Source organism: Photinus pyralis, unplaced genomic scaffold (genome assembly GCF_008802855.1).
Source record: "Photinus pyralis isolate 1611_PpyrPB1 unplaced genomic scaffold, Ppyr1.3 Ppyr1.4_LG2, whole genome shotgun sequence".
Taxonomy (NCBI): domain Eukaryota; kingdom Metazoa; phylum Arthropoda; class Insecta; order Coleoptera; family Lampyridae; genus Photinus; species Photinus pyralis.
In genome coordinates this window covers 18,852,297-18,872,375 of record NW_022170403.1, presented here as the reverse complement: position 1 = coordinate 18,872,375, position 20,079 = coordinate 18,852,297, and the positions used below count along the sequence as shown (strand labels likewise).

The 20,079-nt window shown below is 35.3% G+C and overlaps 1 protein-coding gene across 1 annotated transcript in view; it reads left to right on the top strand.

Annotated features, from left to right (window-relative positions):
• The first annotated feature begins 6,292 nt into the window (after nucleotides 1–6,292).
• LOC116163861 overlaps nucleotides 6,293–20,079 on the top strand; it is an 87,897-nt gene continuing 74,110 nt past the window's right edge. Inside the window, exon 1 of the mRNA XM_031477992.1 lies at nucleotides 6,293–6,388. The gene's annotated coding sequence lies outside the window, so the exon portion shown is untranslated. The remainder of the gene's footprint in view (nucleotides 6,389–20,079) is intronic.

The following is a 20,079-nucleotide window of genomic DNA, read 5'->3' as shown; positions in this document are numbered from 1 at the left end:
ACATTAACATTCACGAAAGTACGGAGAATGAGTCACGCAGCATGGAACAATCTAGTTGGTAGTAATTACGTATGATTGTTATACTTGTCAAAAATGGCATTCTCTGGAATAGTTCGCTGGTAGCATGGCCTACAATGGACAGTCTTTATATGGGTTTTAGTCAGAGACATGGCCACCACTCCATGTCTCTGGTTTTAGTACGTCAAGTTATAAATGAATGTCGTGCTGATATAGTAAAATTCAGTTAATTTGTTTACTAATAGTTTAAAATCTGCTGCACAATGAGGTCGTGTTCTAACCTCAGGAGGAATGTACCAGAATTTATTTCAGCTTAGACTTTAGCACACGTTCGTATCATAACCATAGATTTCTGTTACTGATCGTATTTGGCAAAAAAGATAGATTCTTGCATACCAGGGAACCATAATAAATTGAGAAGCATTTTTTAATCAGATGGGACGTGTCTCCTATATTCACTTGAAATGTTGTGTCAGGAGAAGGAGCCAGGAAGTATTTCTGCTCCTGTTACCAGAAGAAAATATTAACGACCTCAATAACTGTAATTTATTTAATTTTTTTTTTGTTATTTATAGGAATTGACATAAATACCTTTGTTTGAAGTAATTTTAATATTCCTAAATGAATCGACCAATGAAAACGCAGGTCATAGAAAATAGGACCAGGGGAACTAAGACGGCCAGAAAAAACAAACGTTATCGAGAAGGCTAAATACTTACAAATATCTGTACCAAATTCAGAGACGCCTTCCGAGTCTTTTAAGAAATTTCGAGGCCCCCTTTTAAAAGTCCTAGGCTCTAGCTAGAGCTAGGTGAATCTAGAAGAAAGAACCACAGATCAGCTAGTGAGTGGATACGTTTTTTAAGGGTTTTTAGAATATTTCCGAAGAATCAAAGGCTTTTTAAACCACTCTAGGCCTTTTTCAGAGCGATCAAGGGCTCGTTCTGATCGTATCAGGCTGCTGAAAGGGCCTTTAAAGATCTCTGGATAAGTTCCGCGGTTTTCTAAAGAGTATCCCAGCCTTCTATGCAATTCAATTGTTTTTTAGTTTGTTCGGATGCTTTGAGGTGGTCGCTTTAGGCTTTAAAGATTTTTGATTAAAGTGTTGCCGGTTCTAAAAACCGTGGCGACGGAGAATGAGAGGAGTATTTTCTGCTATACCATCGCATGTATAAAAACAGAGTGAACGCTTCGGTGTTGTGGGTCCGTTTCGTATTTGGCGAACACTTAAGTAAGAATCTAGTGGGAGAGCGGGATCCTTACTAAAAAAACTTAGATTAGAAACGTGATCACGATGTAGAACTTGGAAAACTTAATTTTTGTATTTGTTACAAGAAGTACATCAATCTTTTAAATCACCACCAATGTAAGGAAAACTGGAACTGGCCCGAGATTCATGTAAACTATTCAAACAAATCAATTACTTACTTGAGAGTGGTCAAACCAAAGCATCAAGTTTTAATTTTCAGTGGAGATAAAGAACCAACCTTCCGCAAGGTGAGAGTCATTACTGAACTAGTCGTGGTATTTATTATTATTGTATGACAAGTAGTTATTACAGTACAATTTTTACCAGTGCCGTAGAGAATAAAATTTATTTTCTACAAGAGGGGTTTATAACCCTTGTCAATGTAACTAGGCCGCTATATACACACGTACGAAAATATGGAAGTATCAGACGTCTATATTTCCATGATCTTATATGTGCTCTCCAGAGATTTCTAATGCGTTTCTGGAGCATTTCTGCGTGCCTTTCCGGACCGCATATCTTTTTAGGCGTTTGACGTCGGAAAGCTCTGAAAATGCTCCAAAAACTTTGGGCAATGTATTAAAAGATGTGGAAACTCGGGCCTTCCAGGGCTTTTAAGGGATTTATGAGCCCTTTTAAATTGTTCTAGATTCTCGGTAGAGCTATGGGAATCTACAATGGTCTAGGTTAAACCACCGAGTACCTAGAAGTCTGTGGTAAGCTAAAGATATATCAGAACCTTGTAAATCCAGAATATTCATAATAATTCTGTGGAAAACTTCTTTTTTCTATTTCGGTGTCACAATGATGATTTTGTACAACTGTTTTCGGCCGAAAACGGTTGTACAAAGACAGTGATTATAGTCGTTTTTTTTTGGTAACTCATCTCTTAAGTTGGCAGTTACTAGTTAGTACAAGTAGGTACTTCGTTGGGTACTTCCATGTTTGAACTTCAAAATGTCAGTCTTACTACGCTGCCAACCTAAAACTTAACGGCATAAAAAGTGTTCCCAACATAAAACATGTTAGTTCGAATGTTCCCTATAGTTTCTGATAATAATTTTTTTAATTAAATTAAAGCACCGAAATAGAAAAAATAGTATGAAAAACGCGTGTTACAATGCTTTATTGTAATACTCCTATCTTGCGGACACTCGTGGCTACGCTTCGCGTCGCCACTCGTGCCACAAGATAGTTTTATTACAATAGGTCGCATTGTAACACTTGTGTTTCAATATACTATTCTCTATGAAGAGCAAATAAAGAGATAGAAATCTTTAAAATGTCCCTGGAACAGTTTGAAAAGTCTCCGGAAGGTCGTCTCGATGGTTTCAAGAGAGCTAGGTTATCCAGAGAAATAGAAAGGGCCTAGGAAGCTCTTTCCATAAGCTTCTCTATAAGCCTCCATCCCCCTCACAGAACTTTTAGGTCCTTTCAAATTTTTTAGATTCTTTCTAGAGCTCTCTAGGTTGCCTGCTCCATAAAAACTAAAAAAAAAGTTCTGCCGGACTAAAGGCACGCAAAAGTGCTCTGAAAAGAACTTGTAAGACTCTGGAAAGCACTTTAAAACTTTGCATAGACATCAGGGGCCCTTTAGAGTCCTCCCATTCACTCGGAGGATCTACTTACAATAAAATTGAAGGCTGTTCAATGGTTTCTAGACACCTTTTGTTTGACGGTCCTAGACCGTTCATGTTCATGGGTTCTTTCAAAATGTTTCCACATTTTGTCTTTTCTTTTAGAACCTATTTACGCCATTTCTGAACAGTATTTGAGCACAAAGGACCACAAAAACTCTTTGAGAACCTAAAACGCTCCGAATGCTATTATTATATTTCAAAGCCCGAAATTGAAGGGTGCCTTTCACAGGTTTCTAGTGTCTTTTCTGAACATTTAATCGCGAATGCTCCGCGAAAGCATTAATTTGGTAGAGGTATTATACCAGAATTAATAAACTCACCGTAGTTCCAGCTTTAATGAACACTCGGTATATCGACGAACTCAAACGGGCATTTCGTTACTAGAAATTGTAGTTCCGTACCTATGTATTTCAATTTGTAGAGCCATAGAAGATCCGAAAAAATGAAAACTGGCGAACTTAAAGAAACTGAAGAACTGTTCTTCTTGATGTTTTTCATCCAAAATCCCAGCTTGCATACAGTAACATAATAAGTCCCAAGGCACAGCAAGAGGGGCATGTAAAGAGGCCAAGAACACAAATCCAAAAAATGGGAGGAATCTCAAGCAATTAAAAAGTATTATTGTGTGGGTGGCAAATGAATTTGTTTTCATTTTCTTAGACGGTTTCTAAGTGAACGCCAAATTTTTGGTAAATCACTCCCTGTACTCGTAGTAATCCACAACAAAAATAATTGGTTAAGTGGGAAAAACATGATAATTAAATTCCATTCCCAAAACCTTGGTCAACGACATTTGTATTTAAATGATTCACGCTATTAAAAGTATGGCCAAGGTAGATAAGAAACTCGCGTGAGCGTCCCACCTGCATTCTTATCTGTGACGACAATTTCTATTATAATTGAACAGTTATATCGGCAATTTAAAGTGCGTCGGTTGTGCGTGAGCGTCGGTTTCGTTTTCAGTGCGAACTGTAGCCGTTTTTTTTTGAAAAAATGTTCAGCAAGGGGTAAGTTTCACTTATGGTACCTATTTATTTATTTAAGTAAATATATTATTTATAAAATACCCTCGAGACCGGGGGGTTGCGAATATTATTACACTTACTTATATAAATTAGAAGTAACCCCGAAGTCGTCATTTGTAACATGATTTTTGCAATGTATTATAATTGAGTTTTTTTTTGGAATTTAGTCTTTGAGATCTGGGAAATCAGGGGACATTTGATATAGTTCCCTTAGAGGTACAAATAGACACTGTTGCCATGTTTTACAAACGATTTGATTCACAATATTAGAATAGTAAACACCCGCAAACACCTTATCTTATTAACTTATAATCAAAGGTTGCCTCACATTCTCATGCGTTTAATCGTTAACCGTAACCATCGTTTGTGAAACGAAAGTCTTTTTCTCTTCATTATCGAATATCTCAAGTAGGTACTTTCCCTTAGCAACCGTTTAAAGGGACGAAATCCGCCCCTCTGGTTTAAGAAACTTCATTCACTACATGCACAAAGAGGAGTCAAGCATTCTAGTTGCTTTCAAAAATTTGGAATTGAATCCCAGTAGGTATTTAAAAAAATTGGCATTCACTTAGCAACCGTTTGAATGAGTGAAATTATCCGTCTAGTTTAAGAAAATTCATTTCTCACCTGCACAAACAGGTATCAAATTTGAGTTTCTTTTGAATTGATTCCCAAAAAAATTGGCACTCACTTAGCCACCGTTTAAGGGGGTGAAACCCTCCCCTCTGGTTTGAGAAAATTATTTACCACCGGCACAAATCTCAAAAAAAAATTGTTCATTAGTTAGCAACTGGTGAAGGAGGTGAAATCTGATCCTTTAGATTCAAAAAAATCATTTACCACCTGAACTAACAAGTTTCAAATTGGAAATTTTTTAAAAGTTAGAATTGTTTCCCAGTATCACTAAAAAAAATTGTCATTCATTAGTAACCCTTTAAAGGGTTGAAAGTCGCCCGTCTACATAAAAAAAAAATTCATTTACCACCTACATTAAGTGGTTTCAAAATTGAGCTTGTTTTAAAAATAGAATTGATCCCGGTATTACTAAAGAAAAAATGGAATTTACTTGGAAACCGACGAAACCGTTGAAGGGGGTGAACTCCGTCCTTCTAACATAAAAAAACTCATTTGCCACCTGCACTATGTAACGGGCGCATTAGGTTCGATCGAGGGTTCGCTTTGATTTTTTTAGATTTTCCCGCAGAAATACATAAAATAGTCTTCTCAATTCGTGATGCAACGTAAAGTAGCCAATTTGATGATTTTATAGTATAGGAAACGAAACTTGGTTGTATACGATTATAAAACCTGGCAATTTTTTCAAAATTCATCGATTTGCATGGAAATTTTGGATGAAGTTCAACTTACCCTCCACTTCAAAATCTATATTATGCCGATGGGCGCTCTTTATTTTTTATTAGCGAAAACTACCCCTTTTTGTCAAAACCCATAAAACTACGTATTAAAGCTTAAGGTGTATAAAATTTGCTTCAGATGAGTTGAGTAATGATTGTTAGAGGCTTTGGAACATAATTTATGAATCTTTCAATCATTAAAAATCAACCCCTATTTTGTATTGACTTCAAAAAGTTAATAATTTATTATTGACGACAGTTGTTCAGTATACATTTCGAACAAAGTATGGTGTTCAACCCCCTCATAGGTGGTGTATTAAAGGTTGATATAAACATTAAACAGTTCAGAGAGAAGGAGTGATCATGGTTTTATTTTGTCTCTTTAATTAAAATTCAGATCTTCAAAGTCGCCCTGTATATACACTACGTATAGTATAGGTGTATGGAATGAATGTAAGTGTGTATGTAAGTTTCTAATGAATATACGAAATATATACTGGTCATTTAGATCATCATGCTCGATTTGTGCTGTCAGAAGTTTTCGAAAAAAATTGGGTTTCGTTTTTTAATCATAACTCTTTTATTTTTATGATTGAAAGTGCATTAAAAAAACCATTTTGTAGGTTTCTACCAGAACTACTACAGCTTGCATACAGTAACATAATAAGTCCCAGGCACAGCAAGAGGGGCATGTAAAGAGGCCAAAAAATCGGAGGAATCTCAAGCAATTAAAAAGTATTATTGTGTGGATGGTAAATGAATTTGTTTAAGTGCAAGGGCGAATTTCATCCTCTTAGACGGTTTCTAAGTGAACGCCAAATTTTTGGCAAAACAACAAAAATGGGAAAAACATAATAATTAGATTCCATTCCCAAAACCTTGGTCAACGACATTTGTATTTAAATGATTCATGAAAGTATGGCCAAGGTAGATAAGAAACTCGCGTGAGCGTCCCACCTGCATTCTTATCTGTGACGACAATTTCTATTATAATATAACAGTTATATCGGCAATTTAAAGTGCGTCGGTTGTGCGTGAGCGTCGGTTTCGTTTTCAGTGCGAACTGTAGCCGTTTTTTTTTGAAAAAATGTTCAGCAAGGGGTAAGTTTTACTTATAAACTTATACAAAATTGGTAATGTGCGTGCACGTCGTGTTTTCGTAGGTCTAAATTTTGGAAATTGCCGACTTCCACGTAAATTTGCTCAAACACTTTTGGTATTTAAATATATCATTTGTAAAGTACCATCGAAACGGGGGGGATACGAATATTATTACACTTACTTATATAAATTAGAAGTAACCCCGAAATGTCGTAAAGTGTGTCGTCATTCGTAATCTGATTTTTGCAATGTATTGTAGTTGAGTTTTTTTTGGATTTTGTCTTGGAGATTTGGGAAATCAGGGGACTTTTGAGATAGTCCCCTTATTGGTACAAATAGACAATAACTGTTGCGATGTTTTACAAACGATTTGACTAACAATAGTCAATATTAGAATAGCAAACACCTTACCTTATTAACTTATAATCAAAGGTCGCCCCACATTCTCATGCGTTTAATTATTAACCGTAACCATCGTTTGTGAAACCAAGCAAATTGCTCCTCTTCTCCTCATTATCGAATATCTAAAGTAGATTCCCTTAGCAACCGTTTGAGGGGGTGAAATTCACCCGTCTAGTTTAAGAAAATTCATTATCACCTGCACAAACAGGTTTCAAATTTGAGTTTCTTTTAGAATTGATTCCCAAAAAAATTGGCACTCACTTAGCCACCGTTTAAGGGGGTGAAATCCGCCCGTCTAGTTTAAGAAAATTATTTTCCACCCGCACAAATCTCAATTCGAGCTCCTTTTAAAAAGTTAGAATTGATTTCCATTATTGCTACAGAAAATAGTCCATCTGCACTAACAAGTTTCAAATTTGAGATTTTTTTAAAAATTAGAATTGATTCCCAGTATTACTAAAAAAATTGTCATTCACTCTTTAAAGGGTTGAAAGTCGCCCGTCTACATTAAAAAAAATTATTTACCGCCTACACTATGTGGTTTCAAAATTGAACTTGTTGTAAAAATAGAATTGATCCCGGTATTACTAAATAAAAAATGGAATTTACTTGGAAACCGTATAAGGGGGTGAAATCCGCCCTTCTAACATAAAAAAACTCATTTACCACCTGCACTATGTAACGAGCGCCTTAGGTTGGATTTGATTTTTTTAGATTTTCCCGCAGAAATACGTAAAATGGGTCTTCCCAACCAAATATTGTTCGTGATGCAACGTAACGATCAGTTTGGTGATTTTATAGTCTAGGAAACGTATAAAACCTGAAATTTTTTTCAAAATGCATCGATTTGCATGAAAATTAGGAATGAAGTTCAACCCTGAGTTCAACTTACCCTCCACTTCAAAATCTATATTATGCCGATGAAGAGCGCCTCTTCATTTTTTAGGGACGAAAACTACCCCTTTTTGTCAAAACCCATAAAACTACATATTAAAGCTTAAAAGGTGAGTAAAATTTGCTTCAGATGAGTCGAGTAATGATTGGATTTGTAACATTTTTTATGAATCGACCCCTATTGTGTATTGACCTCAAAAAGTTAATAATCTATTATTGACTACAAGTTGTTCAGTATGCAATTCGAACAAGGTGTGGGTGTTCAACCCCCTCATAGGTGGTGTATTAAACAGTTGAGAGATAAAGAGTGTTTGTGTGATTGGGATTGAACATCTGAACCTATTTTCTAGTGGAAAAAAAGTTATTTTAACTCTTCATTTTGCTATAACCCATGGTTCTATTTTCTTTCTTTAATTAAAATTCATATTTTCAAAGTGGTGGTATTCTTGATTCTTCATACACTATGTATTGTATAGGTGTATGGAATGAATGTAAGTGTGTATGTAAGTTTCTAATGAATATACGAAATACATACTGGTAATTTAGAGGATCATATGCTCGATTTGTGCTTTCAGAATTTTTCGAAAAATTGGGTTTCGTTTATTCCTTTATTTTTATGATTGAAAGTGCATTAAAAAAACCATTTTGTAGGTTTTTACAAGAGCTACAAGGCTATTTACATCAAATTTCTTTAAAACTCTTAGTTTTTTTAAAATGAGGCGAGCTTAAAACGTCTATATATCACTTAATTTTTTTGTACAGAAAATTCCCGGCGAGGAAAACGTTTGTAATTAAAAAAAGTACAATTTGATCCTGTAGCAGCATTTTTTACGTATCTCTATTTGTTTTGTAGATATTTTGAAGAGAAGAACGTTGTTCACAAAATTATAGAAATTCGTTTTTCACTTTTAGCTTCAATTATTTCAAAATTAAGCTTTCTGAACTGACCACACTTCTAGAATGTAGTAATAATACATAATTAGAGAAAACTGAAAAAGGATGAGCACGAATTTTAATTAGGGTGTTAATTTTTCGCTGAAAAAAGTACGGATCTACGTTATTTTCATCGTAACTCACTTAATTTTTATGCTACTGTTTGTTCTTAAAAAAAAGAAGAAATGTTTTTTTTAATACCTTAAGAAATGTTGTACAAGTTTTTCTCGAAAAATGCATAGTTTTGCCATCGGTTTTGCCTTTATTTGTCTGTGAAACTCTCTCTTTTGGCAAAAAGAGCTAACTTTTAACAAGCTACAACTCGGTGCGTATAGGTCGCACAACAATTATTAAAAAAACATTTTCTTGGTTTTTTAAAAGCTACGATATTGTTCTCCACAGTTTTTCTGATAAAATGCATACTTTTCGCGTTTTTCGCGTGTAACCAATTAAAAACATTGATCTTTTCTATGAAAAACTCGAGAAAAACTCATACCTTCGGTAGCGAATAACTGGAAAGGTATTAACTTATAAAAAATGTCTAGAACACTTTTTGCTTAGAATTAATTTTTCTATCTATTACTGTGTTAAAATTACAACAATTTCCACTCCCGAGATGGGGTGGCCACCACCCTTACGGCCAAAACATCCTTTTAGTCCAGGCTAAATAGCTCTAAAATAATTTACTTTCAAAAGAAATTAGCGAGGAAATTAGTTACCGGGCGAAACCGGTTTTTTCAGGCAGGTGAAATGATTAGAAATTGGGGAAAAATAATTAAAACTGCATTTTCCAGTGAGTGAAATCTCGGGGGTTGAAAGGGGTGGAAAGCGGTGTTTTGCAAATTGTGGCAAAACTATTCATTTTAGACGAAAATGTTTTTTTCGTTTTATTCTTATTTTTGTGAAAATTTGAAATTTGGAGAAAACATTTTGTGATAAAAAGGAAATAAACTTTTTGGGCCTGTAAAGTCACGATTTCTGAAAAAACACCTCTTTTTCAAAGGGATGAACAATTGTCTTCTGTTTTATGATAAAACAAGGTATGTTTCCTCCAAATTTCAAATCTCTACGACTTTTTTTTCGCAAAAATGAGAATAAAAAACGAACAAAACAGTTTTTCGTGTTCTTCTAGGAAAATTGGAGGTTATGTGAAAATAGTGCAGATACAAAAGTTGTTCATTTTTTTATTCTCTAACTTTTTCATTGACTACAAATAGTTTTTTTATTAATAAACCGACTTGACTTGACTTGACTATTTTCGTCTAAAGTTAATAGTTTAGCCACAATTTGCAAAATACCACTTTTCACCCCCCTTTCGACCCCCGGGATTTAACTCGCGGAAAAATTCAGCTGTTTTAATTATTTTTCCCCATATTTCTAATCATTTCACCTGCATGAAAAATCTGGTTTGAACCGGTAACTAATTTTTTTGTCAAAAAATATTATATAGCCCGGACTATTGGCATGATGTAGATTTTGCTCCTTAGGCTATATTCCCTACCGACTGCCAAATTTCAAGTTAAATTCATTTTGAAATAATTACCAGGGTAAAACCTTCATTTCCTAGACTATTAGGGCGAGTAACGTTTACGTTATTTTACGCAGTTTATTTTCAATGAGTTATTTGTTCTGTAAATGTCCCCGGAAGGTTTAAGCGCCTCGAACTCTGCGTGTTGGATCAAATTCTGTATTTTTTAATAGTTATTGAAGTTACAGTTCTTAGCTCATAAAGATAAACGTACCGTGGATGACTCCGTTTGTTCTGGGGTTGATTAAGAGCCTTAAACCCGTTCAGGATTGGTATTACTAAAAACACTAACGTATAGAAATTTAGGCTTCATCATTTTAAAAGGGGGATTATTCGAACTTGAAAAAAGTCTCTTAACCATCGGAGAGAGATTGCAAGATTTTAATTAAAAGGGAAATTTGATTTCTTTTCGGCGGTGTGAAAAACTGGAATTAGTTGTTGTGTTTCTTGAACGATCGTTTCAAATCATAACGCTGGTTAGGAAATGTGAATTTACCGTTAGCCTAGTCAATTTAGGTTAAATAAACCAAAAAAATCTTATTGTAGTTTTGAAATGTTTTTCTTCTTGAACATGTCCAAAAACCGCATATGTGGGGGGTGTGCAACATGCCGCCGTTTTTAATTTCAGGTCTTTTTTTCGGTTTTTCCTCAATATCTTGAAAATTATCAACCACTTACATATATTTACAAAATGAAATCTCATTTCCTACCAAAATATAAGTAGTTTTTTTTTTCTAGAATGAATAATTTGAGAGATATGCAGGGTGTTTCTACTTAAAGTGAACAACACAATAAGGGTTATAAAACTCGTCAAACCAACACTTTTTTTAAGTAATTGTTTTCATTTTGGCTTTTGTTTCCGAATTACGGACCTTTTTTGGGTATTATAAAAATCTTTATGTCTTACTAACCTATCATAGCACATTTTATATCTGTGATACGCATGCATAAAGTACCACTTTATGCCCTAGGGCATTAAGTATCACCATAGTAACTCATTCATACTTAATGACAAAACTAACAAATATTTGCAGGTCATTGAAAATTAGAAACGTCAATTATTAATTGTCAATACCTACTAAATCACAAGATTGGCCTTATTTCCTATAGTTTCTGGAACTTCTTGCTCAATCACGATGAATTGAATTATTTAAAATTACGTTTGACGTTTATATGGTTTCAATCACATTAACAAATTCGTGTGGTTCGAACTTGATCAAACATAATGATTTATTTTGTAAACGAATATTTACTTTGACGAAGAAAACTATTTGTAAAACATAAAATTTTGTATGTACCACGGGCATAAGCTGATGTTTATACTCTCGGGCGACTAAAAAGCTCTCGGGCCATAGGCCCTCGAGCTTTTTAACTTGTCGCCCTCGAGAATATAAACATTACTACTATGCCCTTAATACATAAATAACTATTATATGAGGCCATTATACATGCAAAACTCGCTAATCGACAAAATCCTAGAAAAGTATGTTTTTGGGTAGGTTTATACAGTTTTTAAAGAGGAATCGAATGGTGAAATCAGAAATGTTCAAAACTCTTTCCTTAGCATGCAAATATCGTTGAGAAAATTCAAGTTATATGCAGAACTCGCTCTTTGCTTGGACGTGTTACTTGCAAAACTCGCTGTTTGCTCTGCCACCAATTAAATTTGCCGGTTGATTCACGTGACGAGCACGCTAATAAACATTGTTAAAAAAGGTAATGCCCCACCAGAACAAACGTTGATGCGGACCGTTGCCAAAATGTCGAGAATGATTCCTTTTTTTTGTGAGCATTAAGTATTTTGAGTCATTTTTTGTTTAAAAATGCAAAACTGTTACTTGTACGAATAACTCCTTCAAATTTCTCATTAATCTAAAGATAGTTTTAATTTATCTTAGATATTTATTTTCAAAACTGGTTATTTGCAATAAACATTATTATTTTCTATTTAAAGTGTAAATATTTTAGGCTGAAAACTTTTAATTTCCTTTCCTAAAAACTCTATGCAACATAAATAAGAAAAGTTACTTTGCGCGAAAAACACTAATCGACACTTATACATTTTTTTCGATTTCCCAAAAAATAGCTTCCGAGCAAATAGCAAGTTTTGCATATAATGGCCTCATATCGCCATTATTTTGTGAGTTCTAAAAGCTGCAAATCTGCGTAAAGTGTTGGCCAGATAATTTGGATATTAATTAAGTGAACTGCGAGCAATTATTTTTTTTAATCGAATTCTAATTTCAGGTCTGTGAGTACTATTTCATTGACATTTGGAAAATTTGATTTAAGCTTTCGTAATTTTCAAATTTATAAGAATTTTAAGACAAGTTTACTTCGAATTAGTAACCGGTGAAGTGCGTTTTTAATATACACACAAAGGAGTATTTATATGCTTAACGTACGAGGAAGTTTAAAATAGTGAAGTCTAGAATTTCAGAAATAAGACTTCATTCGACTACTAAAGTAAATACGTAGAGCGAGCGAATTTCTCACAACGTGTTGGTGCAAACTGCTTCTGATTCGTGGCAAATAAAATAAGTCGTTGGTAACACGTATTTAAATCATCTAAAGTGGTGAAATTGTAACTAAAACTGCCGGTAGTTTAAATAATAAACTTATTTCAATCGGTTTCATTGTTAGAGACGATGGACTGGACCCATTGCGCTGATACAGAGGTACAGAGGTGAAACTTGCCCGAGATTCCTACCTTGCTCTCTTTTTAGTTAAGTATTGGAAGAGCAGACTGTTCAGTTTCCTCCAGAAAAGAGAAAAATTACTAAGGGGTGGGTAAATAAAGTTATTTAAACTATATAGGCGGACTTTTACCGCTGGCCCTCTACCCAAATAACGTTCGCACTGGATATTTATACAGCCACACAACATAATCTTCTTGGCCGACCCAAAAGTAAATTTTTATTTTAATAAATGGCTGTAATTTCATCTTAACCAATTCATCAGTCAAAAATAATGCTACAAAATTTACGAGCGTACTAACGCAGACTTTTACGACATAATAATATGTATAACGCATCAATTTTTTTAGCGGAATCGCCCAAAAAAACACTCCTAATTGTTTAATGAACGAGCGTTGTAAAAATAGCCGACCTTTGGATAAATTTGGACGTGGTATGGGAAACTTTAAAAATAAAGTAACCCGTACTAAACCACATGTTACTGATATCGGAGTAATTATAGCTTTGTTTGTAGGCCATTTCGCGGCTCGCTTCGATTCTGTACTCAATTCGATTGGATTTATGCAACAACTTTATGAACTGATTCCATCCCTACGTCAAGCTAACGTTCAGTTCATTCACAATTCCTTCGAGGTTTCGGTTTCTGTCACTTTCACATTAATAATCCGTCCGTCCGAGATCACGTGGAACACCTCCAGGAGGACCAAGTGCAAACTACATTTCAAGTCGGCTCCTTCGGTAGGTCGCTGAATTCTTTGCTTACAAAACTGGAGATTGTTAGCTTTTTTCGCTCTAGGGTAGCTGTTTCCAGAGGTATTCTAGAAAAACGACTGTGAAAGAGAAAATGTCAAAGATATCTTGGCTATTTTTCATTTTTTTGGAAAAAACTATCCGTTTCAAGAACAGTTCAAACTTGGTAAGTGAATTTTTCAAAAATATGTTTGAGGTGATACCATCCTCTTCGTAATTGAGAGGCGACGATGCTCACCCCGTTGTAACAAATTGTAATTATGCATTTCAGTTCAAAGGTGGTCTCGTTGAAGTTTCGGTACTTTGCGTAATCAGTTCGTTAAAGTGTTTCACCATCTAATCGATTGCGAAAGCAAATAAGGCTGTAAGCGGAAATTTATAATTTCGAATAACTGCAGTTTCAATTTGGTTAATGCCTTTGATCTAAATTCGCATCGCTTCCAAAACCCAATCAGCAAAATTCGTACTCTCCGTTCTTGAGAGCGCCAATAACTCTTCGGAAGTGATATCAAAACATATACAAAACACGATACCGAAATTTATGTGCGCCCGCTTTTAAAACTTTTGCGAGATAATAATAAAGTTAAGTCTGATTTAATAGAGGGACCTTTTAGTGTTGCGAAACGTAATGGAGTGAAGCATAGAGTCTTGCAACAACTAAATGCTACATCTTTTGTTTTAGCAGTTAAACATACATTTCGTGTTTTAATTATGCTTTTAGTTGTACCATAAGAGTGCACGCTAATGGGGTCAGCCGAAGAAGAGCATATTACACAAATATATCATAATTTTGTTGGTCGTAGTGGCGGCAGTTAGTTAAAGTTCTTCGTTTTACTCAGAGCCACTTTTTTTATTGTTCTCGCGCTCTTTATTATTGCGTCTCTATGAGTGAAACGCTCGCCCCTTTTCATTCCGGTTTGAAACTTTTCCGTCGATTGTAGTAGCAGTTGTTTCTAATATCCTTCCATCTTTCCACGGAAGCAATTTCAGATAAGTGCGTGTGTATGTCTGTCTATTGTTCTGGTTAAGTTATCGCTTTGGATGAGCGCTTTTTTTACCAAATCGAGTGTTAAAAGCGCAGCTTTTTGTCGAATTTGGAATCATTCCAGAGCTTAAATGACATTAGACTTAACGTCTCGTTTTTAAAACTGTAAAGGCGTACGGTTCATTAGGTATATACGATATCAGTCGATATGTAGAGCTTTTGTTTACGTATGATCTCAGAGAAATTGGTGTTTATCTACTTCAGAGAATAACGGAGAAGTATATACGTTGAAATGACCGTGCCTATTCAAATTCGGTGTTTTGTGGTCGACGGAAAACGTTAATGAACCACAAATGTGTTCAAGAACCTCCCAAGTGTTTTTAAACCCCATAGAGGCGTTAAGTCTTTAAAAAGCTTTACTTCGCACGCTTCTTCTAGCGATTTTGTAGGCCTTTAAGATCCATTGAGAATATTTAAAGGTTAAAGGTATGGTTGCTGGTAAAAGCCTCATAGGATATCCCCAATAGTCTTCCAGAGGTAAAGAGTCCTTGAATTTCTTTTTAAAGAGCCAGTGGAGCTTTTGTGGGTTTTTGTAAGAGTTTTAAGACAATATATATATTTTAACTCAAAGTGTTCTAAAACCTTTAGGATCCACTTCAAGAGTTTTAACAATTTTGAAAGAGGGTTCCAAGACCTATAAGAACTTTCTAAAGGCTTTTAAATAAGTTTTCCAAAATTTAGTGAACAGTTCGGATTGATTGCTCCTGCAGCACGTGTGTTTGAGTCATATTTCGACTATGCAAAAATGTCAAAAGGGATGTGTATTTTTGTTTCCGATACAATAGCAGTTGTTTTTGATAGTTTTTTTAAAAAGAAACCAACCAATAATTAAAAATGTGATAGGCGCTGCATAGCTTTCTAAACTATTCATTATATACATGGTGGCCCACTGAAAACAGTCAATGCCAATTTTGCCAACTTAACGACAGCTTTGCCAGAAACGCTCGAATAAGTCAATTTTAGTTTTAAGGAGGATACCAAAATTAAGTAATACTACTTGCATAACTTTAACCCTGAGAAGGGTTCCAGAGAAAACTCGATTTAAATGGATTTGCAGAGGCGTTTTAAATGTTTATTAAGTAGGCGTTGAAGTTGAAATAATTGAGAGCTTGTGTCAGTGCACAAGCAAGGAAACGAATTTGTGAAGGCAGAATCGCCATTAAAAAAAATCGAAACAATTTCCACCCTTTGCGCTATAGTGTAAACCGTCATTCTTTTTGAATTTACCACAAAATTAAACAAGTTAATTTAACACACTCGCAAATTCGCTTCCTTGCATTTAAAACGGCTCTGCAAATCCATTTAAATCGAATTTTCTCTGGAACTACTGATCGGATTTGAAAAATAAAAACAGTTCTGAAGACATAATGAACATTCCTTTCGACCTATCTAACATTTACTACCCCTTCCAATTTAAAGTTTTTGGTGTGCAATTCACCCCCTTCTCAGGGTTAAAGTTACGTAAGTAGTATTACTTAATTTAGGTGCCCCCCTCAAAACTAAAATTGACTTATTCGAGCGTTTCTGGCAAAACTGTCGTTAAGTGGGCAAAATTGGCGTTGACTGTTTTCAGTGGGCCACCCCGTATATGCGGGGTGTTAATTTTAAAACTTGCAGTCGGCCATATTTTCCAAACTAAATAAGATATTGAAAATTGCGCAAAACCGTTTCGGGGGTATCGAGGGGGAACCAGAATGACTACTCCTCCACTCCCCTTAACCATCCAGCCCCCCCCCTCTTCAAAAATCCTAAATGGTCACTCCATACTTGTGACACATCGTTGGAAAGCTACTGAAAAATGCTTTCCAGTGGTACCAATAAAGTCAATATTCATTAAGACAATTTAACAAAAATTTAATAATTAACAAAAGAAAATTAAATGCTGACATTGAGGGATTTATGGCAAATTGGCCAAGAACTTCAACTTGATCTGCTTCCTTAAACAATCTTGGTTGCTTTCTTTTTTATTGACTTACGGTACAGCTGAACGTGTAGAAATAATATTAATTTATGGCTCCGAAAATCGATCATCTTTTAGAACAGCTAGAACGTTTAATGAGAGACAGTAGCTTTCCAACGATGTGTCACAAGTATGGGGTTGCAATTTAGGATTTTTGAAGAGAGGGGCTGGATGGTTAAGGGGGGTGGAGGGGTTGTCACTCATAACGTCATTCTGGTTCCCCCTCGATACCCCCGAAACGGTTTTGCGCGATTTTCAATATCTTCTTTAGTTTGGAAAATATGGCCGACTGCAAGTTTTAAAATTGACACCCCGTATATGGATATATGTATAAAACCCTTAATCAGTGCGAAATCCATTGGTAGACAGAAGAAAAGGCCCTTGTTAAAGAAATAAAGTTTTTGCATCTTCAAAACATCGAAATTTGACATGAATTCTTGATCAACAGGGGTTTTATATTGGTAAGGCGTATGCCTGATTTAAGCAAATCCTGAAAATATTGGATCTCGCCTGCTTTAGAAAATGCGATTGTTTTATTGGAGTTTGGAGTTTATTTAAAAAAAAAACGGGAAAAAATAGATCCACGACATTGACGAATAGGCCGTACGAAATCACCGTGATCGACTATAAAAAAATAGTATGAATTAACAATAGTTTTAATACTGTAGAGTTTTATGGAATTATAATGTAAATTTTAGTAGAAAGAGGCGATTTTTTAATTGTTCATAAACTATACACGATAGGATTATGTATGGAATAACATATGAACCATTTTGATATTTTCCGTAACCCTTTGATATAATTGTTATTGAATTCCATTGCCTCGCCTCGCTCCCGAAATTCCCTCGGGCGTGAGGCGATCCAATCACAAACGTAGCAACCATTTTGCGATGAATCTCGATCAGGTTCGCCCTTCTGCTGTCGTGAAACGCACACCTAGCGTTTCCTTCTTAGGCCTTGTACCCTGCGCATCAACGTCCAGAATTTAAGCTAAATTGTTAATTATCCTTGGGCCAAAGCATTAAAATGACATTTCACGTTGGAAATCATGACAATTACCATTCAAATTCAAAATGGCTTCGCCGCTCCCATAAGGAATTGCATTGCCCTATGTTCCCTGTACTGTAAAGTCAAAGTGAGAGGTGTGAGAGGGACAGGCTGTTTTTGATTAAGCAATCCGTAGTCGAGACAATACAAAAAAATTACTTTTACGGGGGGCGTTAATAAGGAACTTCAATATTCCACAGCATTCTACTTTATGTGGTTTTCTCCGCGGAGAACATTAAATGCACTGGTCTATCTATTGAGACGCAAAATAATAAGTAAATAAACTGTGTCAAATCAATATAGGCCAAGAGTCCACATGACCAAAATTTAATCAATTAGTCCCTTGACCATCGTCTACCTATTACTGAAAACAGAATTGGAAAATTCGAAACCGTTCGCTGCTTCTAATAATTAACAAATAAACAAAAATATTGTTTGGCAAAATTCCTAAAAATTAAATAAATTGCGAAGACCAAACAGCCACGCTTTTGATAATTTTGAAGAGGTTTTAAAATTTCAAGGTTTTTCGTTCCCAAAAAGTTAATCTCGGGGATTTGGAGTTGGCATACTTGGATTCACCATGTCCGTACCACCCCCTGGCATCTATCTGTCTCTCTCTTAAGTCCACAATCCTAGGATTGGTTTGTGGCAGGTCTTCAGCCAACTTTTTCAGTGCCAAGTAGGAGGTATAGCCCATGTCAACCGTTATTTGATCATTGTGTTCTAACCTAGGTCTGCATTGGTATCTTCCAGAGATCTTTCCACTCATGTGCTTTGTATGTTAGAATGTGTCCAATCCAGCTGATGCTCCTTCTCTTTTTCAGAGTATTCCATCGACAAGGTCTCTTTCTCACTTTGTCTCACATCAAATTTTCACCACCAGAATATTTCCAATTACCCAAACTAGATTTACAATTGCTTAAGAAGAACAGAACTGCTCAAATTATTGTCAAAATATACTTTGAAGGAGATGTGCACATTTTAGAAAGGAAGTCTATCTAGGATGACACGAAATTGCATTTGTTTTTAAATTGACCTTTTCTAACGAGAGTAGAAAGAATGTCCAAACTAATACAAATTGTGTCTATATTCAGAATTATGTAAACAAGTGCGACAGAGTCATTGAAGATATGGGTTCGTGCAAAAAAGTCGTAAATTAATTAGACATTTTCGAAAAGGCAAGCCATAATTATGTAACTAGTTAAAAAGTAGGAAATGAACAATTTAAAGTATTTATGAATAATGTGAAATGTTTTGAAACTATTTTCCGAAATTACAAATTACTTTTTGTGTACCGCCCGCAATTTTGCATGGCATTTTATTCACAAAACGCGTTGATTAATTGATACAAGATAAATACAATCTAAGTTTGGCAGTTAAGAGGGTTATCTGATAGGCATATTTAAGTTTGTGACGAAGGTAAATCTCCATTGATGGACGTAAGGCACGCCATTAATTTTTCAAAGTTTGATCGTTACATGCGCTCGCGCTTATTAAGGTCAGCGACGCTTTCTGTCGCTTTTAATTGGTGCACCTGTTGCGAAAATTTTCGCGTAAAAACTCATCCGTCGGTCATTGCTTATTTAACGAGGGTGGGTGGGCGAGATAAAAACAGCGCGGATCAGTCATGAATTTGTCAAGCTTTTTACGGAAGGAAGCGTCTCTGACAAGGCAAAAAGTTTCTTTTGGCGAAAAAGAATTTTTCTTCTTCCGTTTCTTTTGCGCTTTTTGGTATTATTTCAAAATTTTTGTATGTCGTAATTAGCTTCACGTTAAGGGAGAGATTTAGGTTATGGAGCGCGAGATAAAAAATGACGTTTTTCGGATATGTATTGATTCATATTTCAAACCTTTTTCAGTATTAAATCCGTGATGGAGTGGTTATCATAAATTTGAAATAACTTCGTGCTTATACATGAGATTCTGATATTTGGCTCCTTTGTAGCCAATCGCCTTCTCTAAGTAGTCGACGCGACGCGCAAAGGACAATTTCATATGTACATATAACACGTCATTTCCTTTCAGCTCGTTTGATTTATGGCGTTTTCGGGTAACGATTTAACACCCATTTTGAAGTTACACGTTGCCAAATGGGCCGGCAACCCATTCACGGACCACCATTTTCTAATGTGAATATATGAAGGTGTTGTTGTAAATATACTTACTCCGCTCCGACATGGTTATGTCTTGAGATATTTTGCCAAAATTGCTATATCAAGACTTTGCATATGTGATATCTTTATCTGCCATACGTTACCCGAAACCGTCGACGAGAAAATAAACATATAACTTATAAAACTTTTACTTCGCGTACGGCATAAGTTGATTTTTCCGTGATTTATGTACTTATGATTGGTTTTATATGTATGCACATTAAGTCTACCGACATATATCACTTAAGGATTACCTTTCTATAGTTTTGTTACTTTGTAAATT